The following is a 15,285-nucleotide window of genomic DNA, read 5'->3' on the forward strand; positions in this document are numbered from 1 at the left end:
CAGCATTAGAACTTGTGTCCCAGTACCTTGGAGACATGAGTCCAAGTCCATCCCCACTACACTAGACTTTCATTTGTTTGCTCTTCACGATTTATTTTAAAATAATTATTGGTTGATGAGCTATCAAGAAACCATAGATAGGTCCCTGTCCCAGTTCCCTAGTAGTAACATTATACAGGATCCTAGTCCCATAGCAACACCAGAAGGTTGACTTCAGTGTAGTCCATGGACCTGAGTCTTCAGACTTTAGTTTTCTTTGCACAGAGTAAGAGCGAGTAAGAACAGCTCTGCACAGTTTTACCATACACACATCCACACACTGTCACCACAGTCTAGAGGCAAATTGGTTCCAACACTCCATATTTGAACTTGCCTAAAAACTGTGATCCTTTCCTTTATGACCTCCACAGTTCCTGGCCCCGGCCTTTGGAAGGTGTGTGCTTTCTGAGTCTCTACCTTCAAAGCCATACCATGGGTTTAGAACAGTTTTGGAGCCGGGTACAGTGATACCACCTGATAGAGCTGAGCAAGCATGTCTGCCTACCAGCCTCCTTCATTAGCTCCAATTCCATTTAAGTGGTCTTGTAAGAGACTAAAAGGGGAGGAAAAAATCTACAACTGTCACATTAACTGTCACTTTCCCCTGTAACAAATGGGGGGTTTAGTTTACTAACACAGCCAGGGAGCTGGTGATAGTGTCCAGATGCAGGCCATCTGCCTCCCCCACCTCCCACCCTGAGGGCTGGGACCTTGTGAAACCTTTGGTGTTTAATATGCAGAACACACAGAGGGTATGAATGTCTAGAAGGTAGACATGACTTTGAAGGGCCTCTGGGACAAGGAGGCTGCCTGCTCCTTCCTCTGGGAACAGGAAGGAGTAGGGTGGTACAGGTGCAGCCAGAGCACATGAGTGCCTCTGTAGACAGGTGTGGGCCTTACGTTAGACCAAGCTCTAGGCTGGAGATGCCAGTGAGTGACAGAGCACAAGAGCAAAGCCCTGTTTCTTACCCAGAGGTGTCACCTTCACCAGCTTTTCTAGTATTTTGTTTCTTGGATTCTAAAACATAGGACTGCCGTGAACTGAAACCAACATTTAGTTTTAATTAATGTCCCAGACTGTTAGGACAAGGGAAAAACAGAAGTCCAGAGAGAGATGATGACCACCAGCTTCCTGATGACTGATCCCCAAGCTCAGTACATGTACAGAATGATCTGTGTAGTCCCATAGTGGTAATTTTACATGGATCAATTAACAGACATACTGTAGGCATGTATAAACAGGGCTGTGTAATTGTCAACCATATTTATTATTCTCAAGAAAGTAAATCGGCCCCACGGTGGTTCCTAGTAGAGGAGTTCGGGGAACTTTCTCTTCCCTTTTGTGTATCTGTAACCATTCAAAAGCCTCCGGAGTGAAAACTTCAAAATTCCCAAGTCAGTCCAGCCAAATGCTGCCGGGCCTGTCTCCTAGATGGAGTGTATGCAAATACAAAACCAGAACCAGTGTCCTTTATCTGAAAGGCTTGGGGCCAGAAGTGTTTGGAGTTTCAGATTTTGTGGGTTTTGAAATGTTTGTATAAGAGACATTGTAGACGCAGGACACAAATCCAAACACAGAATTCATCTGTTTCATATGTACCCCACATGCACTGCCTGAAGGTCATTTACATACAGTAGGTAGGTTTAGTTCTGAATTTTGGGCATAAAACCATTTTCTGGTATTTTATTTTCATTTGTGATGTCCCGAGGACAGGAAGAAAGGTTCAGATTAGGGGCTCTCTACCTGGCTATGACTCAGGACCTGAACACAGTACTTTTCCTCTCTTTGGGTCACATTCCTTACCTTTCCCTGTGGTCCAGGGAAGGGAACAGATTCATCACCTAAAAAAAGATTTTTTAAAAAGAAAGAAAAGAAAACTAGCGGTGGATGGAGACCTTTACCCTCCTGTTCAGTTACCAATGTACACATGGGGCAAAACCTGTAAGGGCCCAGAAATGTAATTCCTGTTTCTCTCGTGGCTTACTGCATGACCAGGGACAAAAAGATGTGCACTGAAGAGGATGTTCAGTAAAATGCTGATAACGTGAAAACTTGCAAATGAGTGGCTGAGCAGAATGAGGGGCTGTTGGAGGAGGAAAATAGCTTTCCGAAACACAGCCTAGAGGTTAGGAGCATGGCTTGGCTGTCTGATAGAATTATGTATGAATTTCATCTGTTTTGGTACTGGGTCTGTAACCTTTGGTAAATGCCTTGACACCTCTGAGCGTGGGTATCTACCACTGTAACATGAGGCTAATAATTGGTCTTACCACCTAGGGATTTTGTGAAGGTTAATAAAATAATGGTGTATGAATAACTCTGTGCAGTGTTGACATATGGTGGTGTTTCCAGCATTCTACCTGCTGTTGCTGCTGCATTCCTTTGTGGTCGTCATAGTGTCATGGGCTGTATTTGTCTGGGCCTAAGTGATGCTTAGAATTCACAGAGTAACCTGGGCAGACAGGGCAAACAAAGTAAAGGACAAAACTGAATAAGGGGATGTGCCCAGGGGCAGGTACAGAGACACCTCATGAGGCTTTTATCCTGAAAGAATATGGATAGGGGAAATGCCTAGGGTAAGAGGTGAAGTTCTCTGTAGTCCAAGGAGACTGGACTGGGGCTCGGGAGGGAAGTAAAGAGATGAACCAAAAGGAGGAGCCAGTAGGGACCACACCAATAGAAGTTGGTGTTTGGTGAGTCCTCGGAGACTGGAAAGAAGTGTGAGTTGAGGAGATCCAGGCTCAGACAATACAGTGACAGCCAGTTCTCATAATCACTCATCCGTGCATACTTCAAGATAAAATGTGAGCTCCTGATGAAAGCCATTCTGAGGGCAAGCAGCAGAGAGTCATGTGTGTGGGTCTGTGAGCTCTGCCTTCTTAGAAATCCTGTTTTGTGGAGACTGAAAGTTTAGGAGGCGGAGCCGGGCGGGCCTGGAGGATCAGGACTTTGGTTGTCACCATGTTGGGTGTGCAGAAATGTCCTGTCTGCATGGACAATGGTTACAGATCATCACCTGTTTGCTAGACAGTGGGAGTCTGCCATCCTGTCTTGGTCTTTTTGATTGCGGGAACATGGCAAAGCTGCACTACCTCTCTGGACTTTCTTGATTTTAATGTGAGGGAGGTAGATCAAAAGACCCTATAATCCCAAGAGAAATAGCCATGTGGGTAATTGGAGGTGTAGGACAGGAGCTGACAGCAAATTCACAGAGGATTGGCATCTGGGCAGAGGTGATAATGAAGTAGAGCATTTAAATATGCGTCTGGGGGGTAGAGCATGTGTGTGATTCGCATGTGTAAGGCCTGGGTTCTGTTCCCATCACCACTCTGAGAATGGGGAAGGGAAGGGAGCACTGCCCATGGGCAATAGAAGGCACTTTTCCAAAGTGAAGTTTGCAGAAGACCCATTGAAGAAACACTTGTACTACACCCAGATCACACACATGCTACGCCCAGGTAACCCACATGGAGCTTGTTGGCCTTGTGAATCATGAATAGCCACATTTCAGGCTCGGTGAGGAACAGCCTTGGCTTCAGTCTGTGTAAGAACAAGCTCTGGAACGTCCCCACCATACCAAGTAGCTTAGGAAATACAGTGCTTTTGATCTCTTACCTTGTGTAACATGGGACCCAAAGACAACCTCCTGGAGTGCAGTATAAGCTTCAATCCAATGATATGTGAAATGACAACTGATTGGACCTATCCATGACACTATATGCTGTATTATGAGGAATAAAATCAAAGACTGGCTCGGATTTTTAAAGGTAAGTTCGGTAATGTTAAGATGAATTCCCTTTGCTTACCCTCATGTGCCTTTCAAAATGAAAGGATTTGTGATGACCCCATTTCCCTTTAATGTGTGGGATTTGGTAACAGCTAGCAGACAAAATTAAGGCTAAGACTGTATAGCCAGACTACAGTTAGTACTCTGTCTAGCTGTCCTTGAACTCCAGACAGGCACTTGGGTCTACCCTTGCTCTTCCCTTTGCAGCCATCCCAGCAACAGGAAGAATGCAGAGTGTACCTGGGCAAGGAGGAAAGCACCGTGACTTTCATTGGTTTCGAAACAAAGGCAGCAGCGTCTGAACCCTATGGAACTGAGACATGCCACTCCTAATGAGGGGCTTGGTACCCTGCCTCTCCTCCACCAGCAGAGGGAAGCCCCTAACCTGGTCTTCCTGAGAGGACAGTCATTAGTCAGGGACTCCACTCGATGCAGCCACTGGATGTACGGTCTTGTTCCATTCTCCACAGCCTTCCTGGAAGGATAGGAGGTTCGAAGCTGAAAAGGAAACAGACAGTTGCTCAAACAAACTGATCTGGAGAAAACCCAAAGGAGAAATCCACCTATGTGCTGTCCTTCACTGGGCCAGTATTAAGTACCTACTATATGCAAGCACTGCGCTAGGTTCTAAATAAAAGATGCAGCAAAAAAGCAAGAGAAATCAGAAAGACACAGAGCCAAGGTAGAGAGAGATGAATTGGAGGCTGAGATGACAAGCCACTCTCCAGTAGTGAAAAGACCCAACCCCCCCCCAATTGTCTTAAAAAGAAATGTCCCCTGGCCCCGTCTTTCTCAGCAGTCATGTTTTCCTCTGTTTTTCAGTTTCTATTTGCGAGGACTCTGTAGGACACGCATTCCAGAAGGGAAAATCAATAGCCCCTGTCTCTGCCAGCTAGCAGAATTTGGAATTGACGGCCTGAAAACAAAGCCAAGCAGGCAGTCTTTGTGTTCTCTAGTTAGGCTGTGCACAGCCTCTACCAGAGATTAATGAGAGCTGTCTCCTCCCCACAAGAGGGTGACGGAGGAGCAGGGAGGGACACTAGCCCTGATTCCTTGGTGGCATCTGTGTTAGCAGATTATTCTGTCACTGTACCTGGGCCAGCACCTGTACTCCTGGTCACCCCCAACCTAAAGCTCTACGTGGTCTGTGTCCCTCGGCTCAGCTCATGCAGCCTTCCTGGTCCATCTCCATCCCTTGGTCATCACAGTAGCATCCTGCCTCAGGACCTTTGCTCTCTGCTGCTCCAATTGCACAGGATGCTCTGCTCTGGGACTGTTACACGTCCCAGATCCTGATCCTTTGGGTCCAGCCCAAAGCTGCCTTCCCCACCCCTGCTGCCCTCCATGCTTATCCCATTACCTGTGTTTTTTCAGAGCATTTTTCCATCCCTGAAATGATCTTGCTCATTGTCAACTTGTTTCTGCGTGTCTCACAGAACCAGCCTGTGTAGACCAGCCTGAATCCATGTTACCTACCAGAATCCTTGTGCAAGTGTTCCAATGTTGAATACAAAAATGTTACAAGAGGAGAAAGACCATTCTTGTGCTTATAGAGTTCACAATTTAAGAAGAGGATGGGCTTACAGACTGGTATGTGTAAGATATGGTCAAGGGCTCTGTCATAATTAGCTTCAGTTGCCAATTCGACACATCTATGAAAAGGGAAACCGAAGCTAAGGAATTGCCTTCCTTGTATTAGCCTGTAGGCATTCTTTGGGGCATTTTCTTGTATAGGAAGATACAGCCCACTGTAGGTGGTACTATCCCTAACCAGGTGTTCCTTGGTTGCATAAGAGATAACCTGTATGTTAGCCTGGAAACAAGCCAGTAAGCAGCTTTTCTTCATGGTTCCCGCCTCTGGTCATTTCCTTAGTTTCTGCCTTGGCTTCCCTCAGTGATGTAACTTCTAAGCCAAATAAGCCCTTCCTCAAGTTGGTCTTGGTTGGTTTTGGTATCGTTGTTGTTTTATAATAGCAGCAAGAACAAAATTCTTGGCAGATTTCATTGGGCATAAGAGAAAAATTGTGGAGACTCAAGAAACCAGTCTGGTTCTCTCTTCACTCCGGAAGTGGCACATGTTAGGCTTTGAAGGATGAGTAGGAGTTCACTCAAGTCCAGGGTAGTCCTAACAGAAGGAACAATGTGTGAAAAATCACCAAGCACACAGCAGTGTGTGGAAGAGTCAATGCTTGTCAGAGATGTGTGCCTGGAACACACCCAGCAAGAAAGGAAATGAAGAGACAAGGTTAGAGCAGGTAGCTTCGGGGAGGGACTTGAACACTGAAAGCCAACATGATAAGGGTTTTAAGAGAAGGAGCTTTGTGAGATTGTCACAGAAGAAAGCTGGCTCCAGAAGAGGATAAAGCTGGAGTGGCCAGTATGGAGATTTAAGACAATGGTTCAGAAGTTATGGGGAAAGCAGACATGGGGGCTACCAGGGTTGACTTCAGTGTCTGCAACCAGCTTATCAACTAGAAGCAGAGGTGGGCTTTGTTCGAGTCACCTCCACAGATGCTGACACATGGGAACAGTGCCTGTCCCTCCTGGGCAGGGGTGGAAGGGGATTTGAGATTTCCTGTAAAGTACAAGGCAATACTTCCCAAAGACCCAAAGAGCCTTCCTGTCTTCCTGCTTCCTTTCTTCCCTCACTCACTCCTTCCTTCCCCCTCTCTCTCTCCCTCCCTCCCATCCTTCCTTCCTTCTGTTCTTTCATCCTTCATTTCTTCCCTCACTCCTTCCTTCCAACTGCCCTTCCCTCCCCTTGTTTCTTCCTTTGTCTCTTCAATTTCCTCCCCACCCCTGCCGCCCATCTCAGTCATCACTGTGCCCTTACTCTTGCCAGGCTTAAAGTCAGTCCTACAAATTAAACAATGTTCCATCCCTGCTCTAAAGAGTTTCTATCTACAGAGGGAGAGGGCTGCACAAAGAGCAGGTTAATGTGATAGCTGTCTCCCTCTAGCACCACCTGTGCCTGTCCTGGAGCTAGCTGTGTGAGTGTCCTTAAATACTGCTTGATAAGTTAAATTCCATGAAATGAGAAAAACAATAGAAGAGATAGGTAAATTAGACTGGATCAGTGTTTCCCACAGGCAGTGGTGGTCAGTGCCCCAGAAACTCTGTGTGGAAGTTACATGAAGCCACAATCATAGCTTTATGAACTTTATTGGCATCCTCTGCTGGCCTCTGTGTTGTTTCTCCTCTTCTTCCTCCTCCTCCTCTTCTCGTTTTTATTTTCTCATATATTACATTCTGACCACAGTTTCCACTCCATCCGCTCCCCCACCTCCCCTCTCCCCCAGATCCACCACCCCACTCCATCTCCCCTCAGGACTCCTTGGGAGCAGGACTCCCAAGGACATCACTCTGTATTTCTACTAATGCCCGCCCTTATTTAGGATTGTGTACATGACTGTCTGTCCCCAGTGGCCTGCGTGGTTTATAAAGACAAGAGATCCCATCTGACTTTGAAGAAGTGGTTTTCTGCTTGCCACATAGTAGGTGCACAATAAACAGTGACTACTGGGTGAATAAATGGATGACTTTCAGCAGAGCCTCTGATGTATACAGAACAGCCAAAGCCCTTACTGGGAAAGCGTGATTATGTCTTAGAAGCAAGGAATGAAACCGAGGCAGTGAGAAAAAGCCCAGAGAAGCCTTTGCGGTTTTCAGGATAATGGAGACCATTATTCTTGATCCAGCATTAAAATTTATTGTCCAGGACAATTTTTCTGTGGGCCAAGTTTTTTTTTAAAAAAAAAAAAAACTTGTCACAGATATTTAACCACCTTAAGCACAAAGTCCACAGGAAGCAAGAGGTTTTAAACAAAGATCCAGGATGGAGTCCTGTCCCCCGCACTCCACCTTGCCAAGGAAGCATAGGGCCTGCAGGCCCTAGACTTAGACCCAGGGGTCTTAGGAGAATTTTGCTGTTGGACTGAGCTCCTGTGTGGAGATTTTTAGATTGGATGAGAAATGAAAAGGGCTTCAGAAGAGATGAGTATTCCTGGGGACCTCACACTTAGAGTCTGGTAACTATTAATGCTCAGATCCTTAGTCTGGTTGGTGTCAATCCAGTGCACTGATTAAAAAGAGGAGTCTTAGAGCAGAAAAAAAAAATGAGGATTTTTTTTCCAATTCTAGATTTTTCTGTTTGCTATCATTGTACTTTGTGCAAGTTTATTAACCATTCTGCGCTCTTGTCTTCTGTTGTGTAAAACATTTTAAAAGAACTAGTGAAGAGTCAAGCTTGGAGGCTGTGTGCCTCTCCTTTGTGTAATCCTTTCCGGTCTATACAACATCCTTGTATCGTTCTGGTTTAATTGTCACCATAGTCTGATAAATGGCAACTTTGTTTTCCTTTAGACAGAGATGGAAATGGGCCCTGAGAACTGTTTCTAGGCAAGAGAGTGGGTCCTGGGAAGACTAGAAAAGGCTTCTGGGATGAGTGTGGGCACAGTTAGTGCAGGACTGGGAAAGCTGTCTGTCCACTGGGCTGGATGGAGTAAGTATTGAAGGAAACAATGGATCCCAATCAGCTGGAAAAGTGTTTGTCTCCCTGCTCCAGCCAAGACCTGAGGAAGGCATCCACCAGTGGCAAGGGTTTCTGAAAAGGCCACTAAGATAGGTCCAAAGCTATCTTTATTTTTATTTATTTATTTGTTATTTATTAATTTATTATTTATTTTATTAATAGACTATGTAATTCTTATTCCTTCACTCACCACTTATTCATTCGTATTAATTCTTTATTTATGTATTTTTTTGAGACAGGGTTTCTCTGTGGAGCCCTAGCTGTCCTGAAATTCTCCCTGTAGACCAGACTGGCCTTGAACTTAGAGATCCACCTGCCTCCACATCCCTAGTGCTGGGATTAAAGGCATGTGCCACCTTGCCTGGTGGAGACTATGTTGTTCTTGAGAGCATCCTTAGGTCTGTGTAAAGACAGCAGAATATGTGGAGAATCTCCCAATCATTGAAACCCTCATAGCCATGATTACACAGAGTGATTGCAGACTCCGTTACTAAGATCACTGGTTTCTAGTGAGGTTCACTTGATGTGTATTCTGAGGGTGCGGACAGATGTGTAGCAGCCATCAGTATCAAGCAAGAGTGCATTCAATGCTCTATAAATCCCCATTTCTCCCACTCATCCATCTTTCCATTCCAGAACCCCAGAATAGGTGCTCCTAAAGTGCCCATAAATCCCTTCATGTCTTCACAGCCCTTCACGGTAGCTTATGTATATACATATAATTATTATATATAAACAGCTTATATACTATATATAACTATATATACTCCATTTTCAAACTGTTAAAACAGGAGTCTCAGGAGCTGGGAGATGTGCCCAAGAATAGAGCAGGTCCCTAGCATACATGGAGCCTGAGCATTCAGGGTGAGTCCCCAGCACTAGACCCAGCTTGAGTCACTAACATTGAAGTCTGTCTCTCAGTGATGACAAGTGATCTAAAGAACCTGCCAGGGCAGGGATGGCATTCTGTTTCCACTGAGGTGGGCAGATGACAGATGAGAGCCATGCTTGCATTCAAACCCTGCACCCATGTGATAAGCCTCTTATACAACTCTTCCTTCACACCAGTGTCTATGTGACAACTGGAAACAATTTACACTCCTGGTGAGCTTATGGAGAATAATCAGATTTTATGCTTTCATCCTATTCCCAGAGAATTAATTTGGCTCAGATTATGACACCTAATGACTGAATATTCCCTCCCCAGGTGAATACATACTGAAGAAAGCCATATCTACAGAGCCCTGGCCCCAAGACATCCCTGACTTTTAAAAGTATTTTTATCACACCCCCTCTTATTTCTTTCAGGGAAGATGTCCCATCCAGACCTATGACTTGTGATGGGTGAAAGGAAAAGACAGCCTTTTTCCTCATCTACCCAGTTCTTTATCCTGTCACCACTGAGGCATAGGAAATGCCTGGTGGTGGTGGCACACACCTTTAATCCCAGCACTTGGGAGGCAGAGGCAGGCAGATCTCTCTGACTTTAAGGCCAGCCTGGTCTACAGTGTGAGTTCCATGACACTCAGAGCTGTTACACAGAGAAACCCTGTCTCAAAAAAATTTAAAAAGTACTAGAAAAGCCTGGGAATACCAAGTCCAGTGCAACCTGTGGCAGAATGCATAACACACACACACACACACACACACACACACACACACACCAACACTGTCCACATCCTGATCTCTGGGTAAATGGGACTTTAAAGATGGGATTAATTCAGAATCTTGAAATGAATATATATTATCCAGGATTGCTGACATGGGCTCAGTGTAATGGGAAGGATCTTGCAATGAGAAAAGGTGTGTTCCAGAAGAGAGAGCAAATGCCAAATGCTCAGGATAAGGACAATCTGGATCTTAGACAGCTCCTATCTGCAAGGATTGTCCCCAAGACCCTCCAGAAGGAACTCGATGCTGCCCACCCCTTGATGCTAGCCCACTGAAGTTCACGTAGGAATTCTGATCTCCAGGACTCAGAAACTCATGTTGTTTAAAAGTGCTGATACTAATGCTGTCCTTCACTTTTCACTGACCCTCTTGCCTCAGTTTCCTTATCTGTTAAACTGTTGACATATGATCAATGAATTGCAAGTTTAGGGGGTTTTTGGTTGTTGTTGTTTTGAAACAGGGTGCAAGTTTAGGTTTTAATGCTTCAAAAATCCACATATGACAGTCATTTTTGTCTTGATTAGACATTAGAGGCCAACATGAGATTTTGTTAAACAAAGAACATGGGGGCAGGGTATCCTTGAAAAATCACAGATAATCATTCAGCTCTGTTCAGATGGCTAAGTCTGATGACTCTTTGAAACCATCTTCTATTGAGGAGAGATAGGTTTAGTCACTGAGGTAAACCCAGCAGCAGAGTTGCCAGGCAGCAGGAAAAAAAAAAAGGTAGGATTGTCCCAGGTCTCTGGTCACCTTACTGGGCTTGTTGTCACTCAACTCCAGGGTTGAGGAAGAAGAAAGAGACAGGTTGGATACTGATGAGCAGGTGATTTTTCTGGAAGGAACCAAGGGCTTCACCCCTCTTGGGCACTGGTTAGATATCTGCAACTTGGTTAAGTTTAGCCCACTCTCCTGCCCCACCTCTCTCCTAGCATTAGCCCTGGATAAACCTCTTTGCAGCTTGGTAATATGGCTGGACCTAGAAAGAGAATCCTTCACAGATCCGACAAAGAAAACTTGGTCAGCTGGGATCAAACTTCTCTTGCTGAGTGAATAAAGGAGTTATCTCTGCAGCATCCTGCACAACAGCTTTTAGGACCTATGATCTGGGTGCACATGGTTCCCTTTTTCCCGGGAGCTGGTGTTTCATAGCACACTCTGGTACCAAACGTGACACACCCATATGCAGGGCACTGCGGTGCCAGAATGAAGCACTTTGAATCTGTAGCAAATATTCAACCCTAAATGAATGTAGTGGGTGTGTTCATTTGCATCTTCGGCAAGTCTTTTCCATTGTTATCAGTCTCTCTAGAACTAGTCCTCAAGTAATGGTGCCAAAACCTCAATTGCTTTTAATTGTACATGGTGAGTCCTTCTGCCAAGGAAGCCGCCTAGCCAAACCATTAAGTGTCATTGGCTAAGATTTGGTGTACATGGTGTGCTGATGGTTCAGTGACACATCTAAGAGGCTGCACCTAATTAGCATTCTGCTATGGAAGCTGCAATCTCTTTGTGCTCATAGAGAGGATATTTTGGGAGGGGCTTGGGGATGAAGTATTTGAGGTTCCTATGAAAGCTCATAACTTAGCCCCAGATATTCTTGACTCTGCCTGCCCGCCACACAGAATCAATAGAGGCACCCTAAGAAAAGACAGTTCAAGTCAAACAGAATTATTCTGTCTTCTTGGTCAGTCATGTGTTCTGATAGAGCTCCGCTGGTTCTTTTTAATTTCCACCCAGTTAATCCTCATGACAACAAGGTTGTGATCATTACCTGCTGACAAGTGATAAACCTGTAAGGCACAGAAAGCAAAGTGATGTGTCCAGAGCCACATAGTTAAAAAGTAGCTGAGCTGGGGTTTGAACTCAAAGCTCAAATCTGGACTTTGTAACTGCAGCCGCTATGCCACACTGACTAATGAACTCAAGGAATTCAGACACTGTGGACCAAACCCCACTTCTAACAAAATTGTATTTCTTTCTTGTGGAGTTTCAAAAATCAGTAGGACTAGGCATTTAGCTCAGAGGTAGAGCATCCACGGGACCCTGGATTTGATGACCAGTGTGCACACGTGTACACACACACACACACACACACACACACACACACACACACGTACACACACGTACCAATGACTTCTGCTTAAGAACATGAACTTCTGGTTGCTTTGGGAAATCAAATGTCTTAACAAATACTGGATGCGCTGTCCTTTGTGGCAGCAATAAACTAGAACAGAGTGGTAGGTTCTCTCTTCTGTCACTTGTCCTATAAACTGCTGAATGGACCTGCTCATATAGACACATTTAAAGGGAGATCCTCCAGCCCACCTGCCCCCTAGCAATACCAGATGCCTCTGATAGGGTCACTGGGGCTTCTCTGCTTGCCAGCTGCTGGCTCTCTGGCCCTCTAATGTTCCTCTCTGCACCTTTGCTCCTCAAAGAAATACGACTGGTTAGCCTTTGCCCAGGCCACAGTTCTCACTGTAATTGAATGAGATGACCAGTGGGAGGAACTTAGCCCAGAATAGGGCACCAAGAAATGCTGAATGAATAGAAATGCTCTGCACCATGCTCCCCATTCACCCACTTTCCCTGATGGAAAGTGCATCATCTCATGGGTTGGGCCTTTGACGTCTTAGGCTTGGGATTTGGTCTTGGGCACTTTCTCTGAAGTGATGTGTCAAAGTTAAACCCTTCACTGAAGGATTCTAAACTCAAATACTGCAAGTTGACACATGTCACATGAATACAGCTTGAGTGTTGTCTGAAGAGTAACTGGCTGACTGGGGATGTGGGCTCTGTGACCATTCCAGGCCCTCATTAACAGCAGATGTTTGGGGCCTAGTGTGTAACAATTTGCATTTAAAAAAAAAACTTTGTATATTAGTCATCTGGTTTTGAATATTTGCTCCTAATACAGAGTCTTTTTTTAAATTATTTGCTTATTTGGAGGTTTTGTTTTGTTTTGTTTTGGTAGGATTTCTTTGTGTAACAGGCCTGGGTGTCCTGGAACTCACTCTGTAAGCCAGGCTGACCTTGAACTCACAGAGATTTGCCTGCCTCTGCCTCCTGAGTGCTAGGATTATCTAGGCGTGTGCCACCACTGCCTGGCTTGTTTATTTTTTGAGGTTACATGGGGCTTTGTGTATTCAAGGCAAAGACTACCAACCAAACCACACCCCTGACCACAAAATCTAACACTGAATGTGAAGGCTGAGGGGTAGACCACTTACCTACATTTAAGAGGCTCTAAGTGTGATCTTCAGCACTGGAGGGAAAGAGGGAATCAGACTCCTACACCATGAAGGTGACATCGAATACCCAGAGGTAGATTCGGCCACAGCCCTGATTAGGACTCACCTCCTACGTCTGGGGCCAGCCTTCTGCAGACAGAGGAAATGCCTAGAAGTGTTTAGCTGTCTGCCTTACAATCAGCCCCAGGTGTCAATAATCTGATCCCTGATAATTTGTTGGCAAGTCACAAAGCCATATTCTATAAATCAATTAAAATGTGCATGTATCCAAAGGCCTGGAAAGAGTGGCACTGGTGGTGGCAGTCAAGGTGACTGGGAAAGGACCAGTTTAGAAGCTGATGCTCTTGAAGCTCATTCATATGGATTTGTTCATCGTCCTCAGCATAGATGACTCTGGAACGGAACTTTCTGTCCCAGGAACCGAGTCTGTGTAACGTACCTGTCCCATTGCTGAAGTGAGGGATTGTGTCCTGCTTCTAAGTCACACAGCAGTGATCATTGTTACTGAAGCACTCCCACACTCTTTCAACCCCAAAGGAACAAAACACATTCTTCATCTCCTCTCACTAGTGATTTCCAGAAGTTGTTTCTCCGAATGAACTCACTTGTGTGGCTGCGCTGTCACTTGCATCATCTCATCCTGTCACCAACTGCCCCTTCTTTGCAAACAGTAGAGAGATGAGAGAACTCAAACGTCTTCTACACACCTTCGTTTATCCCTAACCTGTTTTAGAATTGCTCTCTATTATTTGTTTTTGTTTTGTTTGTTTGTTTGTTTGTTTGTTTGTTTCAGAAATAGTTATCAGTTAGCTCAGGCTGACCTTGAACTCACTATGTAACTGATCCTCCTGTCTGTAGTTCCCAAGAGCTGGGGTTGCAAGCATTTATAAGCTCTCTGGACCATGCATGTGTAGGATTCCTGCAATGTGTTTTGAAAACCACCTGGTCCAGAATCTTCTACACCCTGTTAGAGATGCATTTCCTGGGCTCCATGGATGGATGAATGAGTGACAGCTTCCAGTCAAGGGCTGCACCTTCACCTGATTTAGAAGCAGATACTTGTGAGACTCAGTCATGTGCACTGCTGTTACTTGTCCTCAGCATAGGTAACTTGGGCCTTGCATTTTCTTTACCAGTACCTGGGTTGGTGGCTTTAGGTTATGGACCTCTTATCTCTCTGGCTGTACAGTCTTTGGGACTGAAATGGTGAAGGATCTGAGTTTAACTGTCCTCCCCACTGATCTTGGGCAAGCATTTGATATCTCGATGCTTGTTTTGTTTGTTTGTTTGTTTGTTGTTTTTCATGAAGACTCAAGATCACAGGCCAGTCCATGTCTGTCTGGTCAGTGGTTAGGCGATGACACAGCATTTCAAATATAGATTCTTGTCCTTTGACCAACTGTTGTAACAACCCGGAAACCCAGTGGGGTTGGCAGGATTGCCACTCTTGAAGTTGAGGAAATTTAGCCTCGGCAAGGCTGGGTGATCGGTAAGGGTCATGCAGCAGAGTGGAAATATAACCCACATTGATGTTACTCAAATTATTGATTCTTAAAACACTGGTGGAAAGGCAGTCCAGAATTAAAACAAGAGCAAACTGACCTGGAGGGCAGCAAGCAGACCCCCCACACACACACACACACACAGACACACACACTGGGAAGTAGTAAGTGTGCTGACTGTGTGCTACTGGCAACTGCCAGGGGCCGAGGAAGACAGGGTTGAGTGTGCTGACTGTGTGCAGTTGGCATCTGCCCAGGACTGAGAAAGACAGGGTTGAATGTGCTGACTGTGTGCTATTGGCATCTGCCCAGGACTGAGGAAGACAGGGTTGTGTGTGCTGACTGTGTGCTGTTAGTGTCTGCCCAGGACTGAGGAAGACAGGAGGATGGGCTATGGCTCACAGACTCCTCTGCACCAAACTTTGAAATTGTCACTCCCTGAGCACATTGTTGGAGGGGAGGTCCCATTTCTGACAGTGGATTCTGGAAGGATGGGGCTT

At 45.3% G+C, this 15,285-nt stretch overlaps 1 protein-coding gene across 1 annotated transcript in view; it reads left to right on the plus strand.

Annotated features, from left to right (window-relative positions):
• The window catches only part of Slit3 (slit guidance ligand 3), a 575,059-nt gene that overhangs the window by 380,425 nt on the left and 179,349 nt on the right, over window positions 1-15,285 (plus strand). The gene's annotated exons all lie outside the window — the stretch shown is intronic.

Source organism: Cricetulus griseus, chromosome 7 (assembly GCF_003668045.3).
Source record: "Cricetulus griseus strain 17A/GY chromosome 7, alternate assembly CriGri-PICRH-1.0, whole genome shotgun sequence".
NCBI lineage: Eukaryota > Metazoa > Chordata > Mammalia > Rodentia > Cricetidae > Cricetulus > Cricetulus griseus.